Source organism: Armigeres subalbatus, chromosome 2 (assembly GCF_024139115.2).
Source record: "Armigeres subalbatus isolate Guangzhou_Male chromosome 2, GZ_Asu_2, whole genome shotgun sequence".
Lineage (NCBI taxonomy): Eukaryota > Metazoa > Arthropoda > Insecta > Diptera > Culicidae > Armigeres > Armigeres subalbatus.
The window spans coordinates 458,397,338-458,412,686 of NC_085140.1; the positions used below are offsets into that span (position 1 = coordinate 458,397,338).

The 15,349-nt window shown below is 41.5% G+C and overlaps 1 protein-coding gene and 1 long non-coding RNA gene across 18 annotated transcripts in view; one reads left to right on the forward strand and one right to left on the reverse strand.

Moving 5' to 3' along the window:
* The window catches only part of LOC134213828 (protein turtle), a 141,813-nt gene that overhangs the window by 68,099 nt on the left and 58,365 nt on the right, over positions 1 to 15,349 (reverse strand). The window contains exon 1 of one of the 17 annotated variants that reach the window (XM_062693216.1): positions 2,746 to 3,078. The exons of 15 other annotated variants lie outside the window; for them this stretch is intronic. The gene's annotated coding sequence lies outside the window, so the exon portion shown is untranslated. Of the gene's footprint in view, positions 1 to 2,514; positions 2,703 to 2,745; positions 3,079 to 15,349 lie in introns of those variants that run through there. One more of the 17 variants, XM_062693215.1, reaches the window with a different exon arrangement.
* On the forward strand, positions 6,790 to 11,260 carry LOC134218292 (uncharacterized). The gene is made up of 2 exons (XR_009981300.1): positions 6,790 to 7,203; positions 10,578 to 11,260. It is a non-coding gene; the product is annotated as an uncharacterized LOC134218292 (long non-coding RNA).

A 15,349-nucleotide genomic window follows, 5' to 3' on the forward strand; every position in this document is an offset into this window, starting at 1 on the left:
GTAGAAAGGGTCAAACGTCGTGAAATTAAATTGAAAGTACTAGACGCGTCTTATGACAAGCGAAGATATTCCACTAAAAGAGCTTATTTAATTATTCTATTTATTCTATTTTTAGATAGTTTTCAAATTGTTATATTTTTTTTTTTATTTTGAACTAGCTTTATATGTACTCGACCTTGCTCGGAGTGCCAGTTTGATTCGCAGGGTATTTAAAATTGGAAAATGATAACACCATTTGGTCAAAAGGATAATTGTATTTGGTTATTGATACTTCATCATTTGACTTGACAGGCAGACACTCTTGAAAACATTGACTGATTTTTAAATAAGGAATCAAACCCACCATCGGCTTATTCTGGGCAAACGCTTATTTTGAAAGAAAGTGTCAAACCCACCATTGCCTTATTGCGGGAAAACGCCTACTTTAAAAAAAAAAACAACATCAATCATTGCCTCATTCCAGGAAATCGCCTATTTATAAAGAAGGGATTAATCCCAATAGCCTTATTCAGGGCAATGGCAACGGCTTTATCAGAAAAATATATTAAGCTCGTTTAGTGGAATGTATTAAACCGTCTAAGACGAATTAAGTACTGTCCATTTAATTCCACCAGTTAATTTTCTCTATCTTTGCAGATACGTATGACCCAACTGTGTGGTCGTCTTCAGTGTCTTGTACTTGACTCGACTTGGAGCAAGTCGAGTCAAGTACAAGACACTGAAGACGACCACACAGTTGTGGTCGAAATACGTATCTGCAAAGATAACGAAAATTAACTGGTGGAATTAAATGGACAGTACTTAATTCGTCTTAGACGGTTTAACGGCTTTATGCCAATAACCCGCTTCCTTCAGGGATAAGTCATTTTCAAGGAAATCGTTGAAAAGTCATTTTTGAGGAAATGTTTTTTTTTTGGAAAATATTATTGTCGAGGATTTGCTATTTTTGAGGAAATCGGGCAATTAGTTTTCGGAAAATTGTACAATCTCAAAAACCTTGGATAAACAAAAGAATGTGGAATTTATATTATGCCTAACGTCCATTATGCCTGATACACTATGTCTAACGTTATCATGCTTAACATACTCGAGCATAAGCTCTACACCAGACAGACACACCTTCCCCTTTTCCCAATGACCGGCCCACCCCATTAATAATCGTCTGCTATAGTTAGAGAGCATGTGTCCCAATATTTGTGGAAATCGGTAAAGTTATACTGAATTGCTCGTATTCTAAACAATACCCAACCCTAATAACCTCCGATATTACAAATGACCCTCCCAACCTCTATATAATTGTTTCCTGTGGATAGAGAATACATGTTCTAAATTTGTTTGAAATCGACTAATGCGTAGGAAAATTATACAAAACTGTTCATTTCATAAATATGCCCTCCATCCAATTTCCCTGTGACACTCCCACCCGGTCTAATATCTTACTTACAAAAAAAGTATTTGTTTCAAATTTGGTTAAATTCGTTTAAGGGAGGTTTCAAGAGTTACCTCCATCTGACTTATAGCATTAATAAAATTTGATAGAGGGAAAAGCCAGCTTGAGTTGGTCATAAACCGCCTCCCTCAAACTTGTATAAAAACACCAAATCTTTTCAAGTTAATTTGAGTTGATCAAAAACTAAACAATACCCCTCCCCTACACACTCCCCTTTTTAAAGATCATCCCACCCCTTGTCGTCGTCTCCTTAAGATGATGAATATGTGTTCCAAATTTGGTTGAAATCGGTCAATGGGTTCAAGAGTTATGCTGGAAGCAAAACTAAGCAAAACCCTGCGCATTCCAAAGTTGCTGGGACAAATACGTTCTACCTCCTGCCTGGACACGCTTGTTTATTACTTCACTGCTACCACTCCAACTAAAAATACTCCACTTGCAAAAGCACTTCCACCCACACCACGGATCACAACCGCCGTCATCTGAATTCACCTTTTCTTCGAAAGGCACACAATCAGCAAACGCATACCAGGTCTTGCAGCACCGTCTACGGCAAAGGTGTCCCCTCCCCAGCCGTAGTCTGTCCCACCATCTTTCCGGCGCTGATCTTCACTTATCCTTGTCGCCCTGTACAAAACACACCGCCGTGTGCTTACCGTACTCGACACTATACTCCACACAGCCAGGCGGGTGTGGTCTTGCCAGATCTCTATAGCTATGTCGGGGTAAATTTTCGCCAGATGCAATCACATGGCTTTCCGCTCCGGGTCTGGCGAATAACAGTGACGACCATATCACCTATTGGCAATTTACATGTGTGCCGCAGAGGGTGAGTGAGGTGGGAGGACGGCACGGATACAGGACGCTCTCCGGAACGAGTGCAAATCACGCTAACGATAAATCTGATATGGATACAAACTAGACTTTTCAGCTAATTATGATTCGCAATCGAAAAAGGAAACGCACCATAGCAGAGAATTTCATTCATAAGTTTACACTACGAGACTTGCTGTTGGGTTGTAGACCAACCTTGATTATACCCCAATCGATAAATGTGACATTACCTTTTGTCACTGCAGATTTTCCTCGTATACGTCATGAATGAACGGAAACTAACTTTCAGCGATTATACGTTTTAAACAGCTGGAAAAGACGAACAGAAGAGCGCATCCTAATAGTACAGCATCGAACTGAACACTCCACTTGATCCCAAACTCATTTGAATAATTTCAACTTGGGAAAATTTCATTCAAACGGGACGATTTTCACTGTAATTCCACCCTGATTTTACATACATAGATTTTTGTGCCGCTCCTTCTCACACTGCCAAGCACACTCGTTTAGCAAACGAACCGTGAAGAGTGCTGCTCCTTTCTCTTTCTCGACGTCATCACCGAGGCTCACAATACGCTCCCAGAAGAAAGCTCTAAATTATTCATGGAGATTTTCCTACAAATTTTCACCAAACTCCTGTTCCACAGCCACAGAGCCACTTCACTAATAGCACTTGAAAACTTTCCGCCAACTATCGTTAATTCACTGCGCCTCTTTCATGGCTCGAAATCCATATACGTACTCCAAATGAAAGTTTCCGTGGGTGCTCCTAGGGCAGAAACAGCTTTGCAGCAAATCCATCCATCAGCACTCGCTCGGTCGGTCGGAAGGCGTGTATGTCAAACGCGAACTCGACCACGGCGGTGGTGGAGCGTGAGCTGTGCTGAAATTGTCCTGGAAAATCGTCCTGATGTGTTGTTTCGCAGTTGCTGTGTGGCTGCTCCGGGTGGACCAGTAGTGCAGGCGAGACTCTCCGGCGAAAAAATTCTCGCATGTAGCGAGCCTCTCCATGATGGTGATGCTGTTAGTAGAGCTCTGTGAAGGGGAGATGTTATCCTTTTCTTGTGTTAATTTTTGTACTTTAGCAAAACAAATGTATAATGAATGGTTTTCCTACCATTCTGCTAGGTATATTAATTCACGAATAATATAAAAAAAAACCTTTTCACTCATATGACTACACAACAAAATAGTGGATTGATTGAAATAAAAAATCCTGATCGCAGGCTTTGGCTAGCCTTAAAACAATGTATCTATCCTAACTGTTGTCTGAAAAAGCACCTTCTTGCATCTCGTTGCAATGGCTTTCAACAAATAGTGCCCCTTACTACTAAGAAATCCACATTCGCCTATGGACAATGTACATTTATACACCAATACAAGCACTCTCGCTCTCCGAGCAGGTTGTTTTCCCTCGTGTTGTCACCGTTCAGCGTTTGACTGCCTTATCCGCACCTACCACGACAGCCACCGATGAACCCCCCCGGGAGGAAAAGGCAACCTGGTTCTGTTTAATGTATTATTCAGCACTCCCCGCTATTATCCGAACCTAAACACGAATACCGCGCCACCGACCATCTGACCGCGCTGGAAGTGCATTGCATATTGGGGTTGAGCCGTTCCAAGTATCTTTCGTCATTTCGTCATTCGAAGGAGTTTTGTCGGACTTCGGACTGTAGGATAATAATATGGGGCAGCTATGAATGCACGTGAATCAACGACGGTGGAGACGCGCGGTACTCTGAAACAATTAACTATTACCCATTTACATTGAAAATCTCCTCATTAATTTGATTAGATATTGTAACAGAAGTTCATACCAGAGGTTCTGAATCTAGGTTACGACTATACTGCTGTTATATGCCTAACTTTGTAAACATGGGACCGTTTAGCATATGAGGGCTCCTCCTATATTTTAAAATTCTTAATCGTCTTGTACTCGAGTGAATTATCTTGGAATTCGAGCAACGTTGTTCCTTAAATTACAAAGAATGAATCAACGATCAACTTTGAACCTAGGCTGAAAGTCTCGCTAATAACGACATATTTTTTTTTAAATACCTTCAAGCCTTGATTGACTTGACTAATTCTTATTGCCGGCTTAATGGCGGACGTTTTAAAAAGGAAAAATGGTTTTGACTCAAATGCCAAACAGATTCATATTCCGAACACTCAATGCATATCTCAATTATTACGTTATTATTGCATAAATAAACAAATTTTTACGGCAGGCGTACAGATTAATGACATTAGAATTGTCCAACAATGAGATAACGTTGAAATTTTGCATTTTAGTGCACTTAAAGTGGCGTTCGGTTCGGAATTTTAACCCAAGTGTTCGGATTTTGAGATATAAGAGGCGAGCCAGCTTAGGGCTGAAAACCTCTCAAATAAAGACAAATAAAAATTGAGATAAAATTTGGCAGAATAAAATCATTCAGTATTGATAGTTACAATCATTGAAATATGATTATAAAGCGCTTATATAAATATTCTATTTTTGCGCGATGAAAACAATAGATCTAAAATTATATTTTAATTCATGAGTTATAAAATCCTCCAAAGTGAAAAATGTGCTTAAATGTTCGGAATATGAATCAAAACGGTATCTCAAAATCATGACGTGTTAAGAGCTAAGCAGATTAGATACGTTTGCGTACGTTTTGACAGTTTTCCCATAGAACTTAGCTTTAACCCGGCTTTGACTGAATTTAGGTTCATATCTATGGTTGCTATTCCGTGATTGATCAGAATCAGTGAAACCAACTGAACGTTTTTCGGAAGCTGTTACGATGATGAACTGATTCGGAGGGCTATACCCAATGGTATATTTCTTTAAATAAGCTCCAATTGCGTGGGGCACCAGATCTAACGATGCATTCAATTTACACAGCTGTGAGGAAAAAAATATGGTCCCCAACATAAAATGAGCGAACAATCGAACAAATCCTTTTTATCAAACCCCCTCGGTGGGGGCCGCCTATCCGAATCAGTTTTTCAGATTTCTGCAAACTTTGCCCAGGTAACCATTAGCACGCTATTTCACCTTTTTGACTAGGAGAAGAGGCCCCAAAAGCCCCCCCGAGAGAAAACGCCTTTTGTGGTTTCCCTCATATTTACCGTCATTAAGGTGTCCGTAACAAAACTAGATCTAAAATTATGTAGGTTAGGCAAAAAAAGTTTCAAAATAGTGTAGGGGAAGAGGCCCCAAAACGCCCCCCCGAGGCAAAACGCCTTTTGTGGTTTCCCTCATATTTACCGTCAATAAGATGTCCGTAACAAAACTAGATCTAAAATTATGTAGGTTAGGCGAAAAAAGTTTCCAAATAGTGTATAAGAAGGTCGGAAAAACCGAAAATTTCCACATTTTGAAGAAACATCGAACATTTTGGCGAGGCAAAACGCCCTAGTGGCACTAACCTACAATGTACTTGCGTCTCCACGCACTATCCATACCAGAATGCTGATTTGCCGACGCGTGGTGCTTTGTTCCTTAGAAGCTGCCAGCTAAAAGGCGTTTTGCCTCATGAGTTCATGATTGAGATTTTTGACAATTTTTGAATGGCATCAATTAGCTATCTTGTTTAACTGATGCATAATGTAAAAATACCCATGAATAGCGTTACAAATAAGACAATAAAGCAGTGTTTGCTTAGCTAGGGCATATTGCCCTCCCTTCCCCTATGGGAAGGTCGGAAAAACCGAAAATTTCCACATTTTGAAGGAACATCTAACATTTTGGCGAGGCAAAACGCACTAGTGGCACTAACCTACAATGTACTTGCGTCTCCACGCACTATCCATACCAGAATGCTGATTCGCCGACGCGTGGTGCTTTGTTCCCTAGGAGCTGCCAGCTAAAAGGCATTTTGCCTCATGAGTTTTCCGGCAACAGAATATCACCACTTTTTTGAAATGTGAATATTATCAATATGATTGAAATTTTTGACAATTTTTTTAATGGTATCAACTAGCTATCTTGTTTAACTGATGCATAATGTAAAAATACTCATGAATAGCGTTACAGTGTTACAGTTAGCAGTGTTTGCTTAGCTAGGGCATATTGCTCCCCCCTCCCCTATATAGGGCTATCATATATGACCTATAGAGCCAGTACAAAGCTTGTTAACTCTGTGATAGCGTTATAGTCGCACGTACGGCTTGTTTAAATGCCTATGGTTACCTGGGTGGTCTGGATTCGTAATGATAAGTGGTTAATCGTAAATTTAGTGATTAATTAATCGATTTATCGACCGCACCTAGCAGAACCAAACAAAACGATGATCACGGAATTGTTCTGCGTCCAATATTAAACGCGAGCAAACGCACACTAAAGGTTGAAGTTCTGAGCACCCGGTACCGCGTCTCATATGAAACACGTTAAATCGCGACTCCCAATAAATTTTGCGCACTTCGATGCAAACATTTTTTTTATTTCGCGTTCTCCCGGACTAGCTGGCGAGCCTAGCACCAACACGATCGAACCCACACCAGTTAATGTCTGATTTAGTATCTGTACACAAGCATGGCCCGAATAAAAAAAATGATACTCTGTGTAGACACATCAAAAAGTTGACTGCTATTTAATGCAGACAGCTTTAGGCTTTGTTCCTGGAGCCTCACTTTTTTTTTCTACTCGGGTCACGTTATCATTTGCAGCACACCTGATTTGTGAGTTCTCATACAATCATCATATTCTGTTTCTGTGTCTATCACAGATGTATACGTTATCATGCCTTGAAACGCTCCGCTAGATGTTTTAAAACAAACGCCTATTGTTCGTCATCCATAGATTGGCAATAATTGTAACAGAAAACTCATTATCCGTAGAACATTCGTGAGTTCACGTGTTTTATAAAGTGTCCTGCTATCTTTAACTAAATAACCAAATGGAATCTAAAAAATCAGCCTCCAATCTGGTATGTAATTTATGCCTAAACCAATACCTTTAGTACAATTACTAAGGATTATTATTTATTCAGACTAAGGCCGAAGTGGCCTGTGCGGTATATAAGAGTCTTCTCCATTCGGCTCGGTCCATGGCTACACGTCGCCAACCACGCAGTCTACGGAGGGTCCGCAAGTCATCTTCCACCTGATCGATCCACCTTGCCCGCTGCGCACCTCGCCTTCTTGTGCCCGTAGGATCGTTGTCGAGAACCATTTTCACCGGGTTACTGTCCGACATTCTGGCTACGTGCCCGGCCCATCGCAGTCGTCCGATTTTCGCGGTGTGTACGATGGATGGTTCTCCCAACAGCTAATGCAATTCGTGGTTCATTCGCCTCCTCCACGTACCGTCCGCCATCTGCACCCCACCATAGATGGTACGCAGCACTTTCCTTTCGAAAACTCAAGTGCGCGTTGGTCCTCCACGAGCATCGTCCAGGTCTCGTGTCCGTAGAGGACTACCGGTCTAATTAGCGTTTTGTAGATTGTCAGTTTGGTACGGCGGCGAACTCTATTCGATCGGAGCGTCTTGCGGAGTCCGAAGTACGTACGATTTCCAGCCACTATGCGTCTCCGAATTTCTCTGCTGGTGTCATTTTCGGCAGTCACCAGTGAGCCCAAGTACACAAATTCTTCTACCACCTCGATTTCGTCACCACCGATGCAAACTCGCGGTGGGTGGCTCACATTGTCTTCTCTTGAACCTCTGCCTATCATGTACTTCGTCTTCGACGTGTTGATGACTAGTCCGATCCGCTTAGCTTCCTCTTCAGTCTGATGTAGGCTTCCTCCATCTTCTCAAAGTTACGTGCCATAATATCTATGTCGTCGGCGAAACCAAATAGCTGGACGGACTTATTGAAAATTGTACCACTCGTGTTAATCCCTGCTCTTCGTATTACCCTTCCAAAGCGATGTTGAATAGCAAACACGAAAGACCATCACCTTGCCGTAACCCTCTGCGGGTTTCGAAGGGACTCGAGAATGCCCTGAAACTCGAACTACGCACATCACCCGATCCATCGTCGCTTTGATCAACCGTGTCAGTTTATCCGGAAAACCGTGTTCGTGCATTAGCTGCCATAGCTGGTCCTGATCGATTGTATCATATGCGGCTTTGAAGTCGATGAATAGATGATGTGTGGGCACGTTGTATTCGCGGCATTTCTGCAGTATTTGGCGAATGGCGAACACCTGGTCCGTGGTGGAGCGTTCGCCTCATAAAACCCGCCTGGTACTGCGCCCTACGAACTCTCGTGCAGTTGGTGCTAGTCGACGGCATAAAACTTGGGAGAGTACCTTGTAGGCGGCGTTCAGCAATGTGATTGCGCGGTAGTTGCTACAATCCAGCTTATCGCCCTTTTTGTAGATGGGACACACGACACCTTCCATCCACTCCTGCGGCAAAACTTCCTCCTCCCAAATCTTGGTAATGACCCAGTGCAGCGCTCTAGCCAGTGCCTCACCACCGTGTTTAAATAGCTCTCCTGGTAGTTGATCAACCCCAGGGGCTTTGTTGTTCTTCAGCCGGCCAATCTCCTCCTGGATTTCCTGGAGATCCGGAGCCGGTAGAATTATGTCCTGCGCGCGTTCTCCCAGGTCCATCACCATACCGCCATCTTCGTCTGCCACATCGCCATTCAGGTGCTCTTCGTAGTGCTGTCGCTAGCTTTGGATCACCTCACGATCATTCGTAAGAAGGTACCCGTTTATGTCCTTACACATATCAGGCTATGACACGTGGCCCTTACGTGAACGGTACAACTTCTCATAGAACTTTCGTGTGTGATTAGCGTGGTACAGTTTTTCCGTTTCTCCACGGTCTCGATCTTCCTGCTGGCGGCGTTTCCTCCGAAAAATCGAGTTTTGTCTGTTCTGCGCCCGTTTGTATCGTTCCTCGTTCGCCCTCGTACGGTGTTGCAGCAATCTCGCCCATGCTGCATTCTTCTCTTCCACTAACCGCTCACATTCGCCATCATACCAGTCGTTTCTCTGTTCGGGGGACACCGTGCCTAGTGCAGCGGTTGCGGTGCTACCAATGGCGGATCGAATATCTCCAGCCATCTTCAAGAGACGCTGCGCCTAGCTGCTCTTCCGTTGAAGTGCCACTTCCAGCTGCTGCGCGTATTCTTGGGCTAGTCTACCGTCTTGTAGCCGCCCAATATTAAGCCGCGGCGTCCGACTTCGACGCGTGTTATACACCGTCGAGAGTTTTGAGCGCAGGCATACTGCAACGAGGTAGTGGTCGGATTCAATATTCGCACTGCGACATTCGTGATGTCGGAGAAGAATTTACCGTCGATTAGAACGTGATCGATTTGGTTTTCCGTTTCTTGGTTAGGTGATCTCCATGTGGCCTTGTGGATATTTTTGCGGGGAAAGAAGGTGCTTCGGACTACCATTCCGCGGGAGGCTGCGAAGTTTATGCATCGTTGGCCGTTGTCATTCGATACGGTGTGCAGACTATCCGGTCCGATGACCGGTCTATACATTTCCTCCCTTCCTACCTGTGCGTTCATGTCACCGATAACGTCCCGCAGTGGGCATCCATCGTATGTCTGCTCCAGCTATGCGTAGAACGCTTCTTTCTCGTCGTCGGGTCTCCCTTCGTGTGGGCAGTGCACGTTGATGATGCTATAGTTGAAGAAACGGCCTTTAATCCTCAGCTTGCACATCCTTGCGTTGATTGGCTGCCTCCCAATCACGCGTTGGCGCATCTTACCCAGCACTATGAAGCCGGTTCCCAGCTCGTTGGTGGTGCCACAGCTTTGGTAGAAGGTAGCCGCTCGATGCCCGCTTTTCCACACTTTCTGTCCTGTCCAGCAAATCTCCTGCAGCGCCACGACGTCCAAGTTGCGGGATGTAATTCATCGTAGATCATCCTGTCGCAACCTTACGAAACCTAGCGCCTTGCAATCCCATGTTCCACGCTTCCGGCCCTGATCCTCTATTCCTCGCCCAGGTCTTTGCCGATTATATCGAGTCGCATTATCTCTTATATTGTTCGTAATGATTGGTTTTCTAGGCGGCTTATTGGGCCTGCGCAAACCTCCTGTCTCGTCGGAGGGCCGTCGTGTCAGGGCTGTTTAGCGTCCCACCTAACACCAGGGCTTGGGCTTGTGCGCTTTGAGCGGCACACGGTCGCTTTGGTGGGGCCTACTTGCGGATACATGCAGCTTTTTATAGAGGTTTAACAGGGCCCACTGTCAAACCCCACCACATCCTAGGCAAGCCCCACAACTCGCAGATGGCCTGGGGAGGGATCGTCAAGCCCTTGGACATAGTCCCTGCTGCCCTTACTAAGGATGTAGTTCAGTGAATATTGTCATTCGACTTTTAACAGGACCATGACATGGAAATTGAACGTACATTGCTTGCTTCGCCAGAGGATGACGCCATTGTCAGGTCAGCAGAGCTTACCCTCGCCAGCACGTCAACAATGAGCGTCGATAGGATGAAGCGCCCAGCGACTTCTCCGAGCAATGGCAACGATAAGCGGCAGCGTATAACCATCCGGAATCAACTGAAAATCACCATCAAGAGGGAGAACGCTGATGTCGACGAAGATTATTTTCGCAACCTGTGTGGCCGTATTTTTGATAGGCAGCTTCTACTGAATGGGGATTTCCAACCAACTTTTTATAATTCTCGGTGATGCCCTACGCACCTATTCAACCACTAAGACGTACCATCTTATCTGTACCTTATTTTCCCAGTACAGACAGGAACGGTGCTGACAAATTTCTGAACGTTATTACACGGTCGAACAGAAATTTAAATACACAGTTTTGGAAAGTATCCAAAGTGCTGTCACCGGAGAATGGGATGCGTGTTGTTGTAATGGGCATTGATGAGAAGTCCGTAATTGCACTTGAAAATCAAGGGAATAAACTTTTTTATGGTCTCGGGCAAATAACCGTCAAAATCTATGCTAAGATAAATTCTGAATGAACACCAAGTTGTGCAATTTGCTCAAATGTTGAATTATAATGAATTTAATAAACATGAATTAGAATGATAAATACATATACTTTTTTTATTGATTCTAGTAACCTTTATGGAAACCTCTTGGATACAACAACAGCTTTCAATAAGCAACTTTTATAAAAAAAAAAAATTACTGAAACAACAACAATCTACATGATTGCATATGATGGTATTCTTTGATCTAATTTATTGAAAATTGTATTCCCAATGGACATGTAATCTTAACCTAACATGGAATTTCTAACTTAGTCTTTAAAATCATCTATCATTTCCTTTTGTCCTAATCCCAGTTATCCAATTTCCTTCGGGTAGATGATGATGGATCAGCCAATCAGATGGCGAGGCACAAATCTCCCAAGTTGCAGGGGAACGTGCCGCCAGAGCCGACGTTCTGATACCTGATACCTGATACCACATATTCAGGAAACGTACCGTGCAAAAGGCATATTCCAAAGATTAATCCTTCTTTATTTAATGGGCAATTCTTTATCTATAGGGTGTCCCAGAAAGTATAAGCACGATTCAAAAACAACATTACGACTTTCGGTTCAATCAAAGTTAATTGCCTATATTCCGGGGATTAAACCACCCGACTTGGACATTAATTTACATTGTTATGAAAACTCATATGTGAATATGTATATTATGTGGAAGATAATGATTTGAAATTTTTTTGGAGGTAACCACTCTCCCTTCTTCGATGGGACTCGAGCATGAGCATGAGCATGAGCATGAGCATGAGCATGAGATGACCGTACAATTCGTAGTTGCTACTCCATGATTGACCAGAACTAGCGGAGTTGCACAGGGAACCAACAGATGGGACTTGGGATTAGCACTCCATCCTCAATGTGCACGTTCCGAAAGCTCAACTTTTAACGAGTCAATAACGGCGCCGGCCACGTCCTTACGATCATCTAGGGAAGGGAAGGAATGTTAGTGTAACAACCGTTGTTTTAGAGACCGACGAATCGTCTGCATCTCTACGGTTGTTACGGGAAGGAGTATTGTAAATAGGGAGAGGAAGTGTCATTACTTAGATCAGGATTCACCTTGGTAAGTGATGTAATCCAAGTAACTAGCATGTTAATGTTGACACGAGAACAAGGTATAGATCAGTTACGACATATTTGGTTGTGTTCTTGTTCGCCCAACGTAAGGGCAGACAATCCATCGCTCCGGTAGAGCTATTGTTAATCTACCCTTAAATCCGCGATAATCAGCTATCGTGATTGTTTTATATTTATCTAACGCGAGGAAAAAAATCATTATCTTAGCGATAGACTTGATTATTTGTACTTTGGGTTGACTATTTACGATGATTATGAATTACACCTATGTGTTTCCAACGTGATTTCAAACAATCAATCGTTCGCGGTGAGTGATTATTTATTAGTGTTTTCGTTAAACTGCGGCGATGTTTTTTTAGGTACTCTGTAGTTATTTTCTCAACTCGAACGCAAACAATCAATCGTTCACGGAAAGCTATTTTGTATTTTGAGCTAGTCGATTTCTATTCAATAATATAAAGTTAATAATTACGACGATATTACGCGATATTCCAAAACTATTTAGTTCATTGTTATGAGCTAGACAGTTATGGTATTAAGACTTTTCAATATTTTAATTACATACAACCAGCGGACGGCAGATTTTAATACAGTTCTGCATTAAAATCCGTACAAAGCCCTGGCATACACAAATCTGGAAGACTCCAATACAAACGCTGCACTGAAATCTAACATATCAATACAATATAATTGTAAGATTTGTTTTTTTTGTGTATTTTTGGTTGTTAAATACTGTAGATAACAGTAGATTGTTGTTTTGTGATCGTGATCGTGTTTCGTTAAAATTAAGCTTGTTTCATGTAGTCTAGTCTAGAAAAGTCGTAGTGACATTATTATCTCTAAAATGAAACATAATAGTAATAAATATTTAGAATATAACAAATCAAATATTTCTAGTGATTTTGTCTTTCAAATGGGTGCAATTGAATAGCGGAATAGCGATCTTGTGTTTCATTCAAACTATTTTTGTCAACTAAAGTTCGCAACGGAGAGAATAGATTCCAATATGTCTGTTAATAACGTCAGTTGAACAAAACATGGTAAATATAGAGAGTATTATCCGTTTCAAATTTCAAGACCAGGTACAATTACACCTATTTGAAAAAATTTCTAGATTTTATTAAGACAAATAATAAGCAAAGTAAAATGAATATTATAATTTTATAAAAATGTTTTTCAAATAATACAAGTGTAATAAATGAAATGAGACTGAATTTCAAAAATATTATTTCAAACATAATTTGAACATTAATATTCATTTAATAATATTTGTACAGTTAATATAAATATTTCTGTATGTATGTAAATAACTATCCTGGCTCAAGTCTTATTCTTCATGTGGTGTCATGCAACATCATAATCGATTTTACATACCTTCAGTGCTATTAAAGGTTCCAAGGAGAGGTGGAGGTGGTCTCGTAAGGGAATAGGAAGATTCTCCTTCAATAGTGTAACCCAAAAACTAACATAAAAAAACGCTATACATGTTGGGTTTCCATTTGATGGTTTGTTTAAAGTGTGAGGAATTCATTGCATCTATGAGAATAAGTACTTAGTCGAAACTTAAAGCCCCCTTCCAAACAAATAACATAAAATAATTTGTATTTATTATTAGAATGGTTGAAATGATTCTAAAAGGTAGTGTTTTTGTTCATTTTTCTACCAATACGAAAAAAAGAACAAAATATAATGGTAAAATACTCCCTTAGACATAATCCGACAGCCAGATTTCCATGGAATGTTCACTTCCGTTTTTAGCACTAGATAACACTTCTTCAGTTAAGTTTCAAACAACACGGGATAACAAAACCAGAAAACCAGAAAATACCTTACAATGTATTTAAATTTTCAATAATTTAACTATAATAACGCAAACGTCACCAGAAAAGAAAATATCAACCACTCGCGTACGCAGACTGCTGCGATCTCTCAGCGTAATTTATGACTCTCCCTTCTTCGATGGGACTCGAACCCACGAACCCACCCAATTGCCTACATTAAGGCAATTAACCGAATGTTTCAGCTGTTTCGGTCATACGAAATGAGCATGGGCGTACTGCCCCACACCGACCTCAGAAGTTTGAAGGCCCATCAAATCGTTTTAAGACCAATTTTGACGACGATTTCGTGTGGAACATAAAGAACACGAGTAAGCAGCATGGCTCATGGCTCAATTTTCAATTTACCAATGAATAACAGCGATAGAAAGACTAAATTTCACCGAGCTAGAATTGCATCAAAACACGCAAAAATCATTTTTTCGAGTTTTTCATGTGTAACTAGAGAAAAATCATGAAATATATGTATCCAATGGCAATATTTTTCATTGATTCATCGTATAGACTATTTAAAATAATCACAATGGGGATATTTAACCTTATTGCGTTTTAACCCCTATGGGCGTGTTACCCCCACTTCCCCTACACTGATTTAAAAGCCGGGCAAAATAGTACTGGGTTATAATTCTTTCGGATAATGGACAGTAACCGCTGCTACAAATATTCTTGATCGTACACATCAACTAAGATTGTATCGATCGCTGCAAATGGATTTGAGAACATTCCACACTTTTTCACAGAATTTTCCTAAATAAACTTACTAATCAACATCGTCAATACTTTACCAGCACGGATCATATTGAACTGGTCCCGTGGAAGCGTTTTAAAATCGAATTTCACATAACGATCTTCCACACAAAAGCTTATCGCACAACTTATGGGCCCAGGTTCTGACATATGCGGCATGTTATTGACTTGTTTTTTTCTTCTTTTGCTTCCTGAAAGTCCGTAGTTCATTTTGTGTCGTCTTGTTCGGTCGACTTTCATTCTTCGATGTTTTCAGATTTTTCCAAATTTCGAACAGAAGAACATTTTTAAGGGAAAAGATTGAACAATTTTCCGATCGAGAAAATAGCTCATAGGAACCGATTTTCGTTCAGATTTTTTCATGTCCTGAAATAAAAACTCCTCACCATACTTCCGAATCGCATTGCAAACTGCTCTGATGCTCTTATCTTCTATTTCGCCATCTGACTGATAAATGTTGGAAATAGTTCACC